The sequence below is a fragment of the Cnephaeus nilssonii genome, assembly GCF_951640355.1.
Source record: "Cnephaeus nilssonii genome assembly, chromosome: 6".
NCBI classification, from domain to species: Eukaryota; Metazoa; Chordata; class Mammalia; order Chiroptera; family Vespertilionidae; genus Cnephaeus; species Cnephaeus nilssonii.
In genome coordinates, this window is record NC_137077.1 from 91,129,985 (window position 1) to 91,146,012 (window position 16,028).

Genomic DNA, 16,028 nt, shown 5'->3' on the forward strand with positions numbered 1-16,028 from the left:
GACCTAGCAGTGATACAGTGCTTTGAATTATTCAGAAAACAATTGAGCACCTACTATGTGACAAGGACTAATGGTAATAAATACATAATAGATTAGAGATAGAGTAGCCAGTCAAGCAATAGCAGTAGCATAAGCTTAAGAGTTCACTTACCTTCTCTCTTGAAATTAGCTGTGTAACCTTGGGGTCACTATCCTCATCAGTAAAAATAAACTTAATATTATCTACCAAAAGTGGAGGTGACTTTGGTTCTTAGCATTGCCTGAAATGTATGCCAGATCAAATGCTTTAAAATCCAGTGTGTTTAAAAATGCAATTCCTGAAAATTATAAACTTTTTGTTTATAAAAATATGTTATCAACAGAGTAAAAAGCAAATCAGAGAATGGAAGAAAGTATGTGCAAATCATATAACTCAAAAGGGATTATTATATAGAATATATAGAGAACTCTCTAAACTTAATAACAAAAAACAAACAACTTGATTCAAAAATAGGCAAAGGACTTAAATAGACATTTCTCCAAAGAAGATATACAAATGGTCAACAAGTAGTACATGAAATGATGTTCCATGCCACTAGTTATTATGGAAACACAAATGAAAACCATAATGAAATACCACCTCACACCTGTTACAATGGCTATTATAAAAAAGACAAGAAATAAACAAATTTTGGCAACAATGTGAAGAAAAGAGAGCCCTTGTGCACTGTTTTTGGGAATGTATGTTGGTATAGCCACTATGGAATACAGTATGGAAGTTCCTCCAAAAATTACAATCACCATATGATCCAGCAATTCTACTTCCAGTATTTATCAAAATGAAATGAAAGCAGTAACTTTAAAAGACATGTTACCCCCATGTTCATTGTATCATTATTTATCATTGCCAACACATGAAAGCAACCTAAGTGTCCAGTGAATAGATAAATACTATCTACACTAATAAAAGAGAAAGATGCAAATTGACGTACCTTCGCGACGCCCACCAGCCAATCAGGAGTGAGTATGCAAATTAACCAAACAAAGCTGGTGGTTAATTTGCATACACATATGCCCAGCGGCCGGGGGCGGGACACTTGCATTGTCACCATGGCGACGACACAGGCATTCTGCACCGCCCCAGCCGCTCCAGGCCTCTGGGCAGCGTGGGAAGGCGGAAAGGCAGCTCCAGGCCGGAGCAAAAGCTGTGCCGGCAGCCAGGGAAGGAAGGCCCATTCTGCACGAATCTTTGTGCATCGGGCGTCTAGTCCTATATAATAAAAGGCTAATATGGCAAAGCAAACAAACGGCAGAATGACTGGTCGCTATGATGCACACTGACCACCAGGGGGGCAGATGCCCTGATGGTCAGTGCACTCCACCAGGGGGAGCGCCGCCCAGCCAGAACCTGGGCTCAGGGCTGGCAAGTGCAGCAGTGGTGACAGGAGCCTCTGCTGCCTCTGGCAGCGCTAAGGAGCAGTGAGCCGAGTAGTAAGGAGCAAGGCGTCCCGGACTGCGAGAGGGTGCAGGCCGGGCTGAGGGGACCCCCTCCCTGAGTGCACAAATTTCGTGCACCAGGCCTCTAGTTCATCTATAAAAATAAGTAAATCTTGCCATTTGCTTTCAACAACATGTATGGATCTTGTTGGCATTATGCTAAGTGAAACAGAGAAAGACAAATATAGTATGATCTCACTTATGTGTGGAATCTAGAAAACAGCCAAGACAAACAAACAATGAAGTCCAAACCAACAACAACAAAATCATACTTACAGAGAACAGATTGTTGGTTGCTGGGGTGTGGGGAGTGTGGGGTAAGGGGTGGAGATGAGTGACACTGGTAGAAAGATACAAACTTTCAGTTATAAAATAAATAAATCTTGCCCAGCCAGCTTGGCTCAGTGGTTGAGCATCAACCTATGAACCAGGAGATCATGGTTCAATTCCTAGTCAGGGCACGTGCCTGGGTTGTGGGCTCAATCCCCAGTGGGAGTCATGCAGGAGGCAGCCAATCAATGATTCTCTCTCATCATTGATGTTTCTATCTCTCCCTTTTCCTTCCTCTCTGAAATCAATAAAAGTATCCTATATAATAAAGAGGTAATATGAAAATTGACCATCACTCCAACACACAAGATGGCTGCTCCCATGTGGTCAAAGATGGCTGCCCCCATGTGGACATAAGATGGCTGGCAGGGGAGGGCAGTTGTGGGCGATCAGGCCAGCAGGGGAGGGCAGTGGAGGGTGACCAGGCCGGCAGGGGAGGGCAGTTAGTGGTGACCATGCTGGCAAGGGAGGGCAGTTAGGGGTGACAGGGCCAGCAGGGGAGGGCAGTTGGGGGTGACCAGGCCTGTAGGGGAGGGCAGTTAGGGGTGACCGGGCCAGCAGGGGAGGGCAGTGGAGGGCGACCAGGCCGGCAGGGGAGGGCAGTTAGGGGTGACAGGGCCAGCAGGGGAGGGCAGTTGTGGGTGATCAGGCCTGCAGGGGAGGGCAGTTGGGGGTGACCAGGCCAGCAAGGGAGGGCAGTTAGGGATGACCAGGCCGGCAGGGGAGGGCTGTTAGGGGCAATTGGGCTGGCACGGGAGCAGTTTGGTGTCGATCAAGCTGGCAGGGGAGTGGTTAGGGGTGATCAGGCTTGCAGGCAGAAGTGGTTAGGGGCAATCAGGCAGGCAAGCGGTTGGGAGCCAGTAGTCCTGGATTGTGAGAGGGATGTCCAACTGCCTAAACGGGCAGTCGAACATCCCTAGAGGGGTCCCAGATTGGAGAGAGTGCAGGCTGGGCTGAGGGACACACACACACACACACACACACACACACACACACACCCATGCACGAATTTCGTGCACTGGGCCTCTAGTTAATAAATAATATTTAAATAAGTCCTGGAGACTTCATGTATTGCTTGGTGACTATCCTGTAATAAAACCCTAATATGCAAATCGACCAACCAGCGGAATGATTGGTTGCTATGACGTGCACTGACCATCAGGGGGCAGACGCTCAACGCAGGAGCTGCCCCCAACCAGCATCTGGCTCACATCTGGCTCCTGGATTATGAGAGGACGTAGGCCGGGCTGAGGGACACCCCTACCCCATGCATGAATTTTGTGCACTGGGCCTCTAGTCCTGTATAATAAAACCCTAATATGCAACTTAACCAAATGACAGAACGACTGTTTGCTATGACGCGCACTGACACCCAGGGGCCAGACGCTCAACGCAGGAGCTGCCCCCTGGTGGCCAGTGCGCTCCCACAGTGGGAGCCCCGTTCAGCCAGAAGCTGGGCTCACAGCTGGAGAGCACAGTGGTGGGGGCGGGAGCCTCCCCCGCCACCGCTGCAGGCGGATGGTAAGGAGTGAGGGGTCCTGGACTGCGAGAGGGATATCTGACATTCCCAAGGGGTCCTGGACTGCAAGAGGGTGCAGGCCGGACTGAAGGGGACCCGCCCCTCCCTAGTGCATGAATTTCATGCACCGGGCCTCTAGTCTATATACACACTGAGTGGCCAGATTATTATGACCACCCTTCGTTGGGCCACCTTTTGCCTTCAATACTGTGGTGATTCTTCTTGGCATTGACTCCACAAGATGTTGAAAGGTGATGCGAGGAATCTGACACCATGCCTGATGAATAGCACTGTCCAGTTCTGTGAGATCTGATAGCTCTTTTAACTTCGTCCCACAAATGCTCAATTGGATTGAGATCTGGTGATTGTGGGGGCCACCTAAGTAAGGTAAAGTCTCCCTCATGTTCTTGAAACCACTCCTGCACAATACGAGCACTGTGGCATGGCACATTGTCTTGTTGGAAGAAGCCATCTCCATTGGGATACACCATCAACATGATAGGATGAACTTGATCAGCAACGATTCTTAGGTATGTTGTGCTATTCACATGTTGTTCCACACAAATTAAAGGGCCCAAATCATGCCAGGAAAACATGCCCCAAACCATAACACTGCCCCCACCAGCTTGAAGGGTTGTACTCATGCATGTGGGGTGCATGCTTTCATGCTGTTTCCGCAAAATTCTCACTCTGCCATCTGCATGATGCAACTGGAAATGTCATGATGCAACTGGAAATGTCATTCATCTGAGCACATGACTTTTTTCCAATGCTCAACTGTCCAATCCTGTGTTCCTGTGCGAATTGGAGATGTTTTATCTTGGTAACTGCAGACAGCAAAGATGTTCAAACAGGCCTTCGGCTTCCATATCCCATGCGATGCAGTGTACGGCTAATTTGCCTACAAAAGTCAGGTGGTCATAATAATCTGGCCAGTCAGTGTATAAAACTGTAAGCGACTGGTCCAGTCAACCATTTGACTGGTCGCTATGACATGCACTGACCACCAGGGGGAAGACACTCAACGCAGGAGCTGCCCCCTGGTGGTCAGTACACTCTCACAGTGGGAGTGCCGCTCAGCTGACAGATGTGTTCCACAGGCTGGCCTCACGGCTCGCTAGCACAGCTGCGGTGGTGTGAACCTCTCCCGCCTCCCCGTGGCAGTGCTACCAAGCTGTGGCAGGCGCAGCAGGGCCGGGATGAGTGGGAGCGGCGCCGGCGCCCAGGCTTGGGCTCCTCCCCGGCTGCCTCCCTCTTCGCGCACTACTATATCCCCCGAGGGGTCCTGGATTGTGAAAGGGCACAGGCCAGGCTGAGGGACCCCACCAGGCCTCTAGTAGTTAATAATAATAATAATACTGTATTGTGTATTTGAAAGTTGCTAAGAGAGATCTATAAACTTTTCATCACAAGAAAAGAGCATCCATGGAAAAACTTATAGCTAAAGTCATATCTAACTGTCATACTTAACCTTCTACCACAGAGACTTGGAACAAAGCAAGGATGCCAGTTTACATTCAGTGTTGTTCTAGAGGACCCATGCATTGCAATGAAGCATAAATAAAAGCAGTGGAAAATTAGTAAAAGGCATGAAATTAGAAAGAAAGAAATATGACTACCCATGTTTGCAGATTATGAAATTATTTACATGGAAAATTCCAGTTGATTCTACCAATTTTAGAGTTATGTGAGAAATGCTCGCCTGTCTGAATTCAAATAATGGACTCGGAGACAGAAGTATGGCAAAAATGAGACTTTTAATATGTTCTCGAGAGCGGGTGTCCCTTCGGTTGTACAGGCACACATGGAGTAGCTATCAAAGCCTATTTATTCAGTCCCTTTTCCAGTTCCTCATTGGCTGAGTACTATGGGTTCACCTGTTTCCTCATACGTCACCTAGGTCTTATAGTCTCCCATTGGGCCATTTAAAAAAATTGGGCTGAGGCCTTTTCTAGTTGCCTCCACCTACCCCTGTCATGGCGCCTATGAGGTTTCCACCATGATGCTGGCTCAAGTTCTTTGTTCTTATATCCTCTTCCCGCCTCTCTACATTCTGTTTTCCCTGGGGAAATTCAGTAACCATTTTCATTTAAAGTTGACTATGCTAGAGATGGATCACAGAGGCCGATTTCCTACAGTTATAAGATAAAGTTTTGCAATAATCTATATTTTATATGCTTTATTATTTTATAGATGTGAAAGAGATACAAACCAGTGTCAACTTTCCCCAACATGTTGTTATACAATTTTTCAATTGCACAGAAAAGTTGAAAGAATTATATAATGAATGCATACATGATCATTGTCCGGTTTCTCAAATTAACTTTTATAGCATTTGCTTTAACATGTTCATCTAATCATTCCCCTACCAATCTATTTTAATTTTATTCATCACAAAATAAGTTACAGACATTAGTATGCTTCACTTGTATACATTTCAGTACCCATTTCATTAAAGTTCCAATATCTGTATGTTTTGTTTTTCTTTATTGTAAAATTTACATACAGTGAAAAGTATAAATTATCATTGTATCATTCATTGGAGGAGGTTTTGTTTTGTTTTTTGGTTTTTTAATCCTCACCCGAGGATATTTCTTTCCATTGTTTTGTGTGTGTTTTTTTTTAATATATTTTATTGATTTTTTACAGAGAGGAAGGGAGAGGGATAAAAGAGCTAGAAACATCGACCAGCTGCCTCCTGCACACCCCCCACTGGGGATGTGCCCGCAACCAATGTACATGCCCTTGACCGGAATTGAACCTGGGACCCCACAGTCCACAGACCAACGCTCTATCCACCGAGCCAAACCAGTTTCGGCTTTCCATTGGTTTTTAGAGAGAGTGAAAGGAAGGGAGGGGGAGAGAAAGAGAGGAAGACATTGATGTGAAACACATTGATGGTTTGCTTCTGACATGTGTCCTGACTGGAGCCAGGAATCAAACCTGTAACTCAGGTACACACCCTTGACCTGGAATCGAACCTGAGACCCTTCGAGAGTGCAGGCTGATGCTCTAACCATTGAGCACACCGGCCGGGGCTGAATGAGTTTTGCCAAAGTAATTTACTCAATCAGAACTTTATTAAGCTATGAGAACATTTCCAGTATCTCATTAAATGCCCTTATGCCTCTTCCCTGGCAGCCTTTCCCTCACCCTTCAGAGGTGACTGTTTTGATACTTATTTATTTACTAGCAGCCCATTTGCACGAAGATTCGTGCAATAGACCTTCATTCTCCTGGCTGCCTGCACCAGTTTTCTGCCGGCACCAGGGACCCAGGCCTTTGCTGTGGCCACCGCCTTCTGCCTTCTTTCAGGGTCGGGGTTTGGCCCCGGGCGGCGGCCTTGGGCTCCGCTGCACCCAGCCTCCCTGCTAAGGATCGTAGGAGCCAACCCCCAGTGGTTTCCTGCGATCCGTGCAGGCTCCCCGCTGGTGCCCAAGGCCGGGAAAGCCTCCGCCCGAGGCTTTCCCGGCCTTGGGCTCGGCCGAACCCCAGCATCCCTGCTAAGGATCCAGGAGCCGACCCCCAGTGGTTTCCTGCGATCCGTGCAGGCTCCCCGCTGGTGCCCAAGGCCAGGAAAGCCTCCGCCCGAGGCTTTCCCGGCCTTGGGCTCGGCCGAACCCCAGCGTCCCTGCTATAAGGATCCAGGAGCCGACCCCCAGTGGTTTCCTGCGATCTGTGCAGGCTCCCCACTGGCGGGAAACCACTGGGGGTCGGCTCCTGGATCCTTAGCAGGGACGCTGGGGTTCGGCCGAGCCCAAGGCCGAACCCCAGCGTCCCTGCAACGGTTTCCTGGTGGGCGTGGCTGGTGGGTGTAGCAAAGGTACAGTCAATTTGCATATTACTCTATTATTAGGTAGGATTTTTAAACTAGAGGCCTGATGCACGAAATTCATGCAAAAGTAGGCCTTCCTTCCCCCGGCTGCCGACACCGGCTTCCCTCTAGCACCTGGTACCTGGGCTTCCCTCTGGCCACCAACAGGCACCCGGGACTTGGACTTCCCTCTGGCCACCTGCAGGCACCCAGGACCCAGGCTTCCCTCACAGCCCCAGCTTCGTCCAGAAGGACGTCCGGAAGGATGGCCAGTCTAGTTAGCATATTACGCTTTTATTATTATAAACTAGGGGCCCGGTGCACAAAATTCGTGCACTGGGGGGGGTGGTCCCCTCAGCCCAGCCTGCCCCCTCTCACAGACTGGGAGCCCTCAGGGGATGTCCTACTGACAGAGGGAGGCGACCGAGCTGATCAGGGGAAGGCGCCAGACCCATCACCCCACTGCTGTAGTCACTGCCAGCCACCGCAGCCCCCAAGGTGTTTTCATCAACACAGACTCCAGTCCCTTCACCATGAAAAAATGACAACTTTCTTTAGGCATTTTCAAGATGTGTCTTTCATAGGATATGACATTTCTTTCTTTCTTTTTCTTTTTATCCTCACCTGAGTATATGTTTCCATTGATTTTTAGAGAATGTGAGAGAGGGAAAGACAGAGAAACATCAGTGTGAGAGGGACACTTTGATTGGTTGCCTCCTGCAAGAGCCCTGACGTGGGCCCCGGCCAGGGAGGAGCCTGCAACCTAGGTACATGCCCTTGATCAGAATCGAACCCAGACCCTGCGGGAGGCAGTCCGAGGTATTATCCACTGAGCCAAACACTTTAGGGCAGGATATGACGTTTCTTAGCCCTCCAGCAGCAGACCTTTGTTTTTTCCCTCCAGGAGTGTGGTGGAAAAACCCTAGGTCACCTTTTTGGATTCTTATTACCCAAGTTACCAAGAACATTACCAGTGGCGAACAGGGAGCTTAGCCAATGAGCGGTCAGAAAAAGGTGTTTCCTCTGCAGCTCACGTGCAGAGGCAGGACTGCTGGCAAGCCGAGGCTGGCACCCCCGCCCCCTTGCCAGCTCAAGCCTCCGCTGCGGTTTGGGCAAGGTGCCCCCTCCCCGCTCCGCTCAAGCCTCTGCTGCGGCTTGGGCAGGGCCCCCCAGCTTTGCTCAAGCCTCTGTCATGGCTTGGGCAGGGCCCCCCGGCTCCCATCAAGCCTCTGCCTTGGCTTCGGCAGGGCCCCCTGGCTCTGCTCAGGCCCTGCTCAAGCCCCTGACGCCCCACCCCTGGCTGATCTGCGCCAAGGCTGGTAGGCTAGGAGTGGCCGGGGGCGTTCTGGGACCCCGGCAGCTCAGGGCCTACGTGCGGTCTTATAGGCTTGGAATAGCCTGGGTCCCGAGGATGTTCTCAGGACCCAGGCCGCTGGATGCCTGGGTATGCAAATTAACCTGCCATCTTTGGAGTTAATTTGCATACTCACCCCTGATTGGCTGGTGGGCGTAGCGGAGGTACTGTCAATTTGCATCTTTCTCTTTTATTAGTGTAGATAATTTTTTATTTTTTAATTACAGTTGACATACAATATTATATTAGTCTTACATGTACAATATAGTGATTAGATATTTATCTTACTAAGTGATCACTTCTATAAATCTAGTACCCACCTGGTACCTACAGAGTTATTATATGATTGACTATATTCCTTATGCTATACTTTATACCCCCATGAATATTTTGTAAACCAATTTGTACTTCTTAATCCCTTTTTCACCCATCCCCCTAAGTCCTGCCTCATCAGATGACCATCAAAATATTCTCTATAGAGCTCAGCAGTTGTGGTTCAGTGGTTGAGCATCGACCTATGAACCAGGAGGTCATGGTTCAATTCCTGGTCAGAATATGTGCCCAGGTTGCATGCTCCATCCACAGTAGGGGTTGTGCAGGAGGCAGCAGATTAATGATTCTCTCTCATCATTGATATTTCTATCTCTCCCTCTCCCTTCTATGAAATCAATAAAAATAATTAAATAAAAACAACTATGTTCTGTATATCTATGGGTTTATTTTTTTGTTGTTTATTTTGTTTTTCAGATTTCACATGTATGTGAAATATATAGCATGTTTCTTTCATTTGCCAGGTCAGGAAAGTTTTCAGTCATTATTTCTTCAAATAGGTTTTCAATTCCTTGTTTTCTCTTCTCCTTCTGGTACCCCTATGATGCCATTGTTAGTAGGCTTGATGTCCCAGAGGCTGCTTAAACTATTCTCATTTTCTTTTTGCCTTTCTGATGAGGTGTTTTTTGCTGCCTTATCTTCCAAATTGCTGGTGCGATCTTCTGCTTCATCTAATCTACAATTGAGTCCCTCTAATGTATATTTTAAAATATATTTTTACTAGGGGCGCAGTGCACGAATTCGTGCACCTTGAAAGGAACTGTGGGCAGCAAGGCTGCAGTGGGCACAGGGGCGGGTCTCGGACCATTCTCCACAGCCCTGCTTGGCCCCTTCCGCCATGTCCTGCCTCACCCAGAGCCCTCCCTGTCGCAGCCCCGCCTCCTCCTCCACCGCCACCGCTCCCACGCGCTGACAGCACCAGCTCAGCTTGCACCCATTGATGGCGTGGAGCGATTGGGGCCAGCGCCTGCAGCGGGTGTGAGCGGCGGCTGCTACCTTGATCACCCCTTAGGAGCAGAGGTAGGCTGAGAAGCCCTCATGGGCAATTGACGCTGGCAGCCACCACTTGCACCTGCTGACAGCGCCGAGTGAGCGGGACCGGCGCGGGGCACCGGCAGCGGGGCGAGCGGCAGCTCTGGCGCTGGCTGCGGGTGTGAGAGGTGGCTGCCGGCCCCGATCGCCCCTCAGGAGCAGAAGGAGGTGGAGAACCCCTGAGGGGTGATTGGGGCTGGCAGCCGCCACTCACATCTGCTGAAGGTGCCAAGTGATCAGGGCTGACGCTGGGTGCTGGCAGCAGGTGCAAGCGCCGGGTGGGACCGTGGCGCGCGGAAGCAAAGAATTTTCAGTAACCACCAGAGGCTTGCCCCAATGACAGTGACCAGCGCCCCGCCTTGGTCTGGTACCCCCGCTCACCTGCTCCACCACCCTACTGCGGCCAACGCCTGCCATATTCCACGTGCGCCCCCTGGTGGTCAGCAAACATCATAGCGACCGGTTATTTGGGTGTTCCGCTGTTCGGTCTATTTGTATATTGGGGTTATATATATATAGATTGATTTCAGAGAGGAACATTAGAGGGAGAGATAGAAACATCAGTGATGAGAGAGGATCATTGATCTGCTGCCTCCTGCACACTCCCTACTGGAGATTGATCCCTCAACTGGGGCATGTGCCCTGAACTGGAATTGAACCGTGACTTCCTGGTTCATAGGTAGACTCTCAGCCACTGAGCCACAATGGACAGCCCTTTAATGTAGTCTTCATTTCAGTTATTATAGTCTTCATTTCTGACTGGTTCTTTTTTATGTTTTCTATGTCCATTTTTGTATTTCCTGTTGTTGTTGTTTTTTCATATATATATAATTGATTTCAAAGAGGAAGGGAGAAGGAGGAAGAGATAGAAACATCAATGATGAGAGAGAATCATTGATTGGCTTCCTTCTGCACACCCCCCACTGGGGATCGATCCTACAACCCAGGCATGTGCCATGACCGGGAATCAAACTGTGACCCTCTGGTTCGTAGGTCAGTGCTCAACCATTGAGCCAGGCCATCTGGGCCCCTATTTTTATTTTAATTGAAATCATTGAGCAGCCTTATAGCCAGTGATTTGAACTCTGCATCTGGTAGATTGCTTGTCTCTAGTTTGTTTATTACTTTTCTGGAGTTTTGTTCTGTTCTTTCATTTGGGAAATGTGTCTTTGTCTCATTTTGGCTGCCTTCCTGTATTTTTTTCTACATATTAGATATAACTGCCACAGTGTGGCCTTATGTAGTATGTATCCTGTGATATCCAGTTGCACAATCTCCCTATTATCTGAGCCTGGTGCTCTAGATGTATCCCTTTGTGTAGGTTATGTGTGCCTTCCTGTTGTAGTTGAGACTTGATTGCTGTTGGTATTTCAGTGAAAGGGATTGACCCTCAGGCTGATTGGTTGTGAGGACTGGCCATGACTAATGGAGAGGGGTTGTTGTTATGTGGGGGTTAACCCTGTGGAGGAGGGTTTGCTTTTGCTTTAACTGGGCTCTGGTGCCTGCTGATTCTGCCTTTGGAGTGTCATTTGTGGAGGTGGTTGGGTGGTGGTGTCTGAAGCTGGCTACTCGGTTTCTTTGTTCCGGGGCCTCTTGGGAGGTGTAGGCCAAGGTCAGCTGCAGCCTATGCCCTGCGTGGGCCACCTGACCTAATAGAAGCTACAAAATGATCTGCAGATGGTTGCTGCTTTTTCTGGGCTTGGAGGTGCCTGGGAGAGGCTAAGCTGTGAATTGAGGCTTGCTGCCACTAGTTTCTAAGTTGGTGCTGCCTAACAAGAGGTTTGGTGCACACAGGGGCCAGATGCTGCTTATTTGGGGTTTGTGAACTTCTGAGATTTTTTTATCCACAGCATGAGCTCTTGGTATGGAAAAGCCACTAGAAGTGACTTTGGCTGGGCCTACAAGTTGGGCGGGATGGGTCCTCTGGGAATGGGGATGGTAGAACAATGTTAGCCAGGTTAATGGAGACTCAGATATGATTCTCATCTGTGCATGCAAGGGAAGGGCTCAGCAAAGGAACAGTGGCTTCTGCCAGCACTTCTGTCTGGGAGGAAGCTGCCCCTCCAGCCCTCATCATGAAGCTGGCCAATTTAGTTCCTCCCCTGTCTCTGGCATCTTTCAAGCTGCTGCCCCAGTACTGCAGGTTAGAGTGAGTGAGTCTTAGTCTGTGAGCAGGTTCTTTAAGAGGAACACCTGAGACTCCAGCAGCCCTCCATCTTACTCAGCCACAATCCCTGTGGGTCTTTACAGCCAGGAGTTGTGCAGACTTCTCTTTCAGGCACTGGAGCTATGGGTGTGGGGCTGGGAACACTTGCTCCTTGGGGAAGAACTTTGCAGCCAAGGTTTCCCTTTCAAGTTTTAAGCACCGCACATGGGTGTGGGTCCTGCCAGTTCCACATCTCTGCCACTCCTACTAATCTCTGGACCTGAATTCTTCTGTATATCCTTAGACTTCTGTTCAGCTAGTCTTTAGGTGGTTCTCAGTGATGATTGTTCTGTAGTTTAATTGTATTTTGATGTGGTCATGGGAGGAGGCTAGTCCCGCATTAACCTGCTTTACCACCTTATCCAGAATCTGATATTTTCTTTTCTTTTTTTTATGTTTTATTGATATTTTAGAGAGAGGGAGGGAGAGGGAGGGGAGAAAAGAGGGAGGGAGGAATATAGATGTGAGAGAGAAACATCGGTCAACTGCCTCCTGCACAACCCCTGCTGAGGATCATGCCTGCAACCCGTGCATATGCCCTGACCACAATCAAACCAGCAACTTATGGTGCATGGGATGACGCTCAGCCAATTGATCCACACCAGCCAGGGCTGATATTTTCTTGAACCATAAAAGCAACTTTCATCATTAATGTTCTTTTTGACATGAATAGAATTTCATTTTAGTTCTTATATTAGCTTTTTAGTTAACATCCTTGTGTATGGTGATGGTGGTGGTGGGAGGGTGTTTTAAAACAGTTGTTCTAGATATTGCAGTTACATCTTTAATTTTTCACAATACACTTTGGGTTGATACTGTATAATTTCTTGTCAAAGGAACTTTGCTCAAATATAGTTTCATTTATCCCTGGTACTTATTCTTTATGCTGTAATTTTCATATGCTACATTTACATATTCTTTAGACCCTATATACAATGTTATGAATTTTCTTTTAACTAGTCATATGTATTTTGAAAATAAATATAGTGCGTAGGTAGCATCAGCAGAAATCTATTCTATTCTTTTAGCATTAACTGGTCTGCTCAGAATCCTCCCCACATGTACATATTTCAGAGGTTTGCACAGAGTGAATATGCAGAATATAAGGCTCCCCTTCCATACTTCCTTCCTGGGATTTCTCCCCTTTACTTTTTAGATTTCTGCTGTCCAATAGAACTTTTTGTGGTGATGAAAATGTTTCACAGTGGTAGCCACTTGTCACATGAAGCTGTTGAGGACTTGAAGTGTGGGTGGTGCACCTGAGAAATGGAATTTTTAATTTTAATTAGTCTCCATTTAAACATGAATACTCACATATGTCAAGTGATACTGTATGGGATAGACTTTTATTGCAAAAAGTTCTATTGGACAGCACTGTTCTAGATGCTGTGGTCATCTTGAACTCTGTCCTTATTTTTCTGAGCTAATAAGACAATAGGTTTTTATCTAGATTTGAACTGACCTGCATAGTCAGAATAAAGCCTTCCCTCAGCTTAAAAGATATAGAAATTAGGAAGCTCAAAGCAGTACTTTCTGTTTTCCCTCATGTGAACTCCCTTCCAATTTATGCCAGCTTATTTTTTTAAGATTTTTAAAATTGATTTTTAGAAAGAGAGGAAGGGACAGGGACAGAGTGAGAGGGAGGAAGGAAGGGAGGGAGGGAAACAGAGAGAGACATCGATGTGAGAGCAGAACATCAATTGGCTACCTCTTACATGTCCCCTACCAGGGATCAGGCCTGCAACGTGGGCATGTACCCTGACTGGGAATCGAACCAGCAACCTTTCAGTGTATAGGCTAATGCCCAACCAACTGATCCTCACTGCCAGGGCTTATGCGTGATTTTGATTGCTCTCCAGAGCCTTCAAGTAGTTGTTTTGTATACATTTTTACTCAAGTTTATAATTATATTAGAGGCCCAGTGCACGGATTCATGCACTGGTGGGGATGTGGCCTGCGGGGATCAGCCCACTGTGGGAGCGCACTGACCACCAAGGCACAGCTCCTGCATTGGGCGTCTGCCCCGTGGTGGTCAGTGCACATCATAGTGACTGGTCAACTGCCGTTCTGTCGCTGGGCTTTTATATATATAGACTAGTGGCCCGGTGCACAAAATTTGTGCACGGGGCGAGGGTGTTCCCTCAGCCCAGCCTGCACCCTCTTCAATTGGGGATCCCTCTTGCAATCTGGGACTGCTGGCTCCTAACCGCTCACCTGCCTGCCTGCCTGATCTCGTCCCCAACTGCTCTCCCCTGCTGGCCTGATCTTGCCTCCAACTGCCCTCCCCTGCTGGCCTGATCTCACCCCCAATGGCCCTCCCCTGCTGGCCTGATCTCGCCCCTAACTGCTCTCCCCTGCTGGCCTGATCGCCCCTAACTGCCTCTGCCTGCCTGATCGCCCCTAAGTGCCCTCCCCTGCTGACCTGATCTCGCCCCCAACTGTCCTCCCCTGCCGGCCTGATCTCGCCCCCAACTGCCCTCCCCTGCCGGCCTGATCTTGTCCCCAACTGCCCTCCCCTGCTGGCCTGATCTCACCCCCAACTGTCCTCCCCTGCCAGCCTGATTGTCCCTAATGGCCTCTGCCTCGGGCCCCACCACCATGGCTTTGTCCGGAAGGAAGTCTAACGTCCGGAAGATGGCCTGTCGACCTGGTTTAATTAGCATATTACCCTTTTAGTAGTATAGATAGATTATATAAGATAGGATTGCTTAAATGGGAGGGGGGCCCTTTTTCATCAGGAGGAGATGATGTTGGCAGACAAAAATACATAATCTCTATATCTGGACTGATAGCTAGCCATATGCACTATACTGCCAAACTGGTCATTAAAAGGTTGAACCACTTTCTCACACCTTACACCAACCAGCTGTTGCCCTTAAAACCCCTTCTCAGCCCCCACCTTAGGTTCTGCCTCCACAGTTCACCCAGATTTGGTTCTGATTGGTCAGTTTCTATGCCAGTCAGTGTCAAAGCTCCGCCTCCTAGGCAGCGATTGGCTCCTCACAGTTCACCCAGATTTGGTTTTGATTGGTTGGTTTCTATGCCAGTCAGTGTCTTCGGGCCTATCAATGGGCCTGGTCAGAGAGGCAGCGCTGATTAGCAGCCCCAGTGGAGGCCCGAGAGAAAGAGAGGCACGGCTGCTGGCCAGGACTGGAGTGAAGGAGAGAGGCAAGGGCTGATCAACAATTGCCATGGAGGCTACGGATCAGACCCTGCTTCTCTCTCCAGGCCTCTCTTTCTTTGGGCCTGATCCGCAACCACCTGGGCAGTCAGTGCTGGGTTGGGGCGCTCGCAGCAGCGGCAATCAGTGCTGTGTCGCCACGTCAACCCAGCACTGATTTCCAGTCAGTCAAGCCTTCGGTCGTTTTGGATGTTATGGACCCTGAGTTTTTATATATTAGGACTAGTGGCCCGGTGCATGAAATTCGTACACGGTGGGGTGGGGGGTGTCCCTCAGCCCGGCCTGCACCTTCTCCAATCTGGGACCCCTCAGATTGACTGCTGTCAGACATCCCTCTTGCAATCCGGGACCGCTGGCTCCTAACCACTCACCTGCCTGCCTGCCTGATCACCCCTAACCACTCTGCCTGCCGGCCTGAACACCCCCAACTGCCCCCCCCTTCCAGCCTGATCACGCCTAACTGCCCCCCCACTGGCCTGATCGCCTCCAACTGCCCTCCCCTACTGGCCTGATTGCTCCTAACCGCCTCTGCCTTGGCCCCACCACCATGTCTTTGTCTGGAAGGATGTCTGGAAGGTCTCCTGGAAGGTCTCTCGGTCTAATTAGCATATTTCCCTTTTATTAGTATAGATATGCATCCAATAAGAATTGCTTCACCATTTACCAGAAGTTGAACTCCACCTCTTAACTTTTAAATCATTTTAGTAGTGATTTAATTTTAAGGTATTAATTTTTGTGTGTTTTGTTATCAGACTCTACTTACCAACCACTTACTATCCATGCCCT

General features: G+C 48.7%; 1 protein-coding gene across 4 annotated transcripts in view; it reads left to right on the forward strand.

The window, feature by feature from the left end:
* WNK1 (WNK lysine deficient protein kinase 1) overlaps positions 1-16,028 on the forward strand; it is a 144,499-nt gene that overhangs the window by 58,351 nt on the left and 70,120 nt on the right. The gene's annotated exons all lie outside the window — the stretch shown is intronic.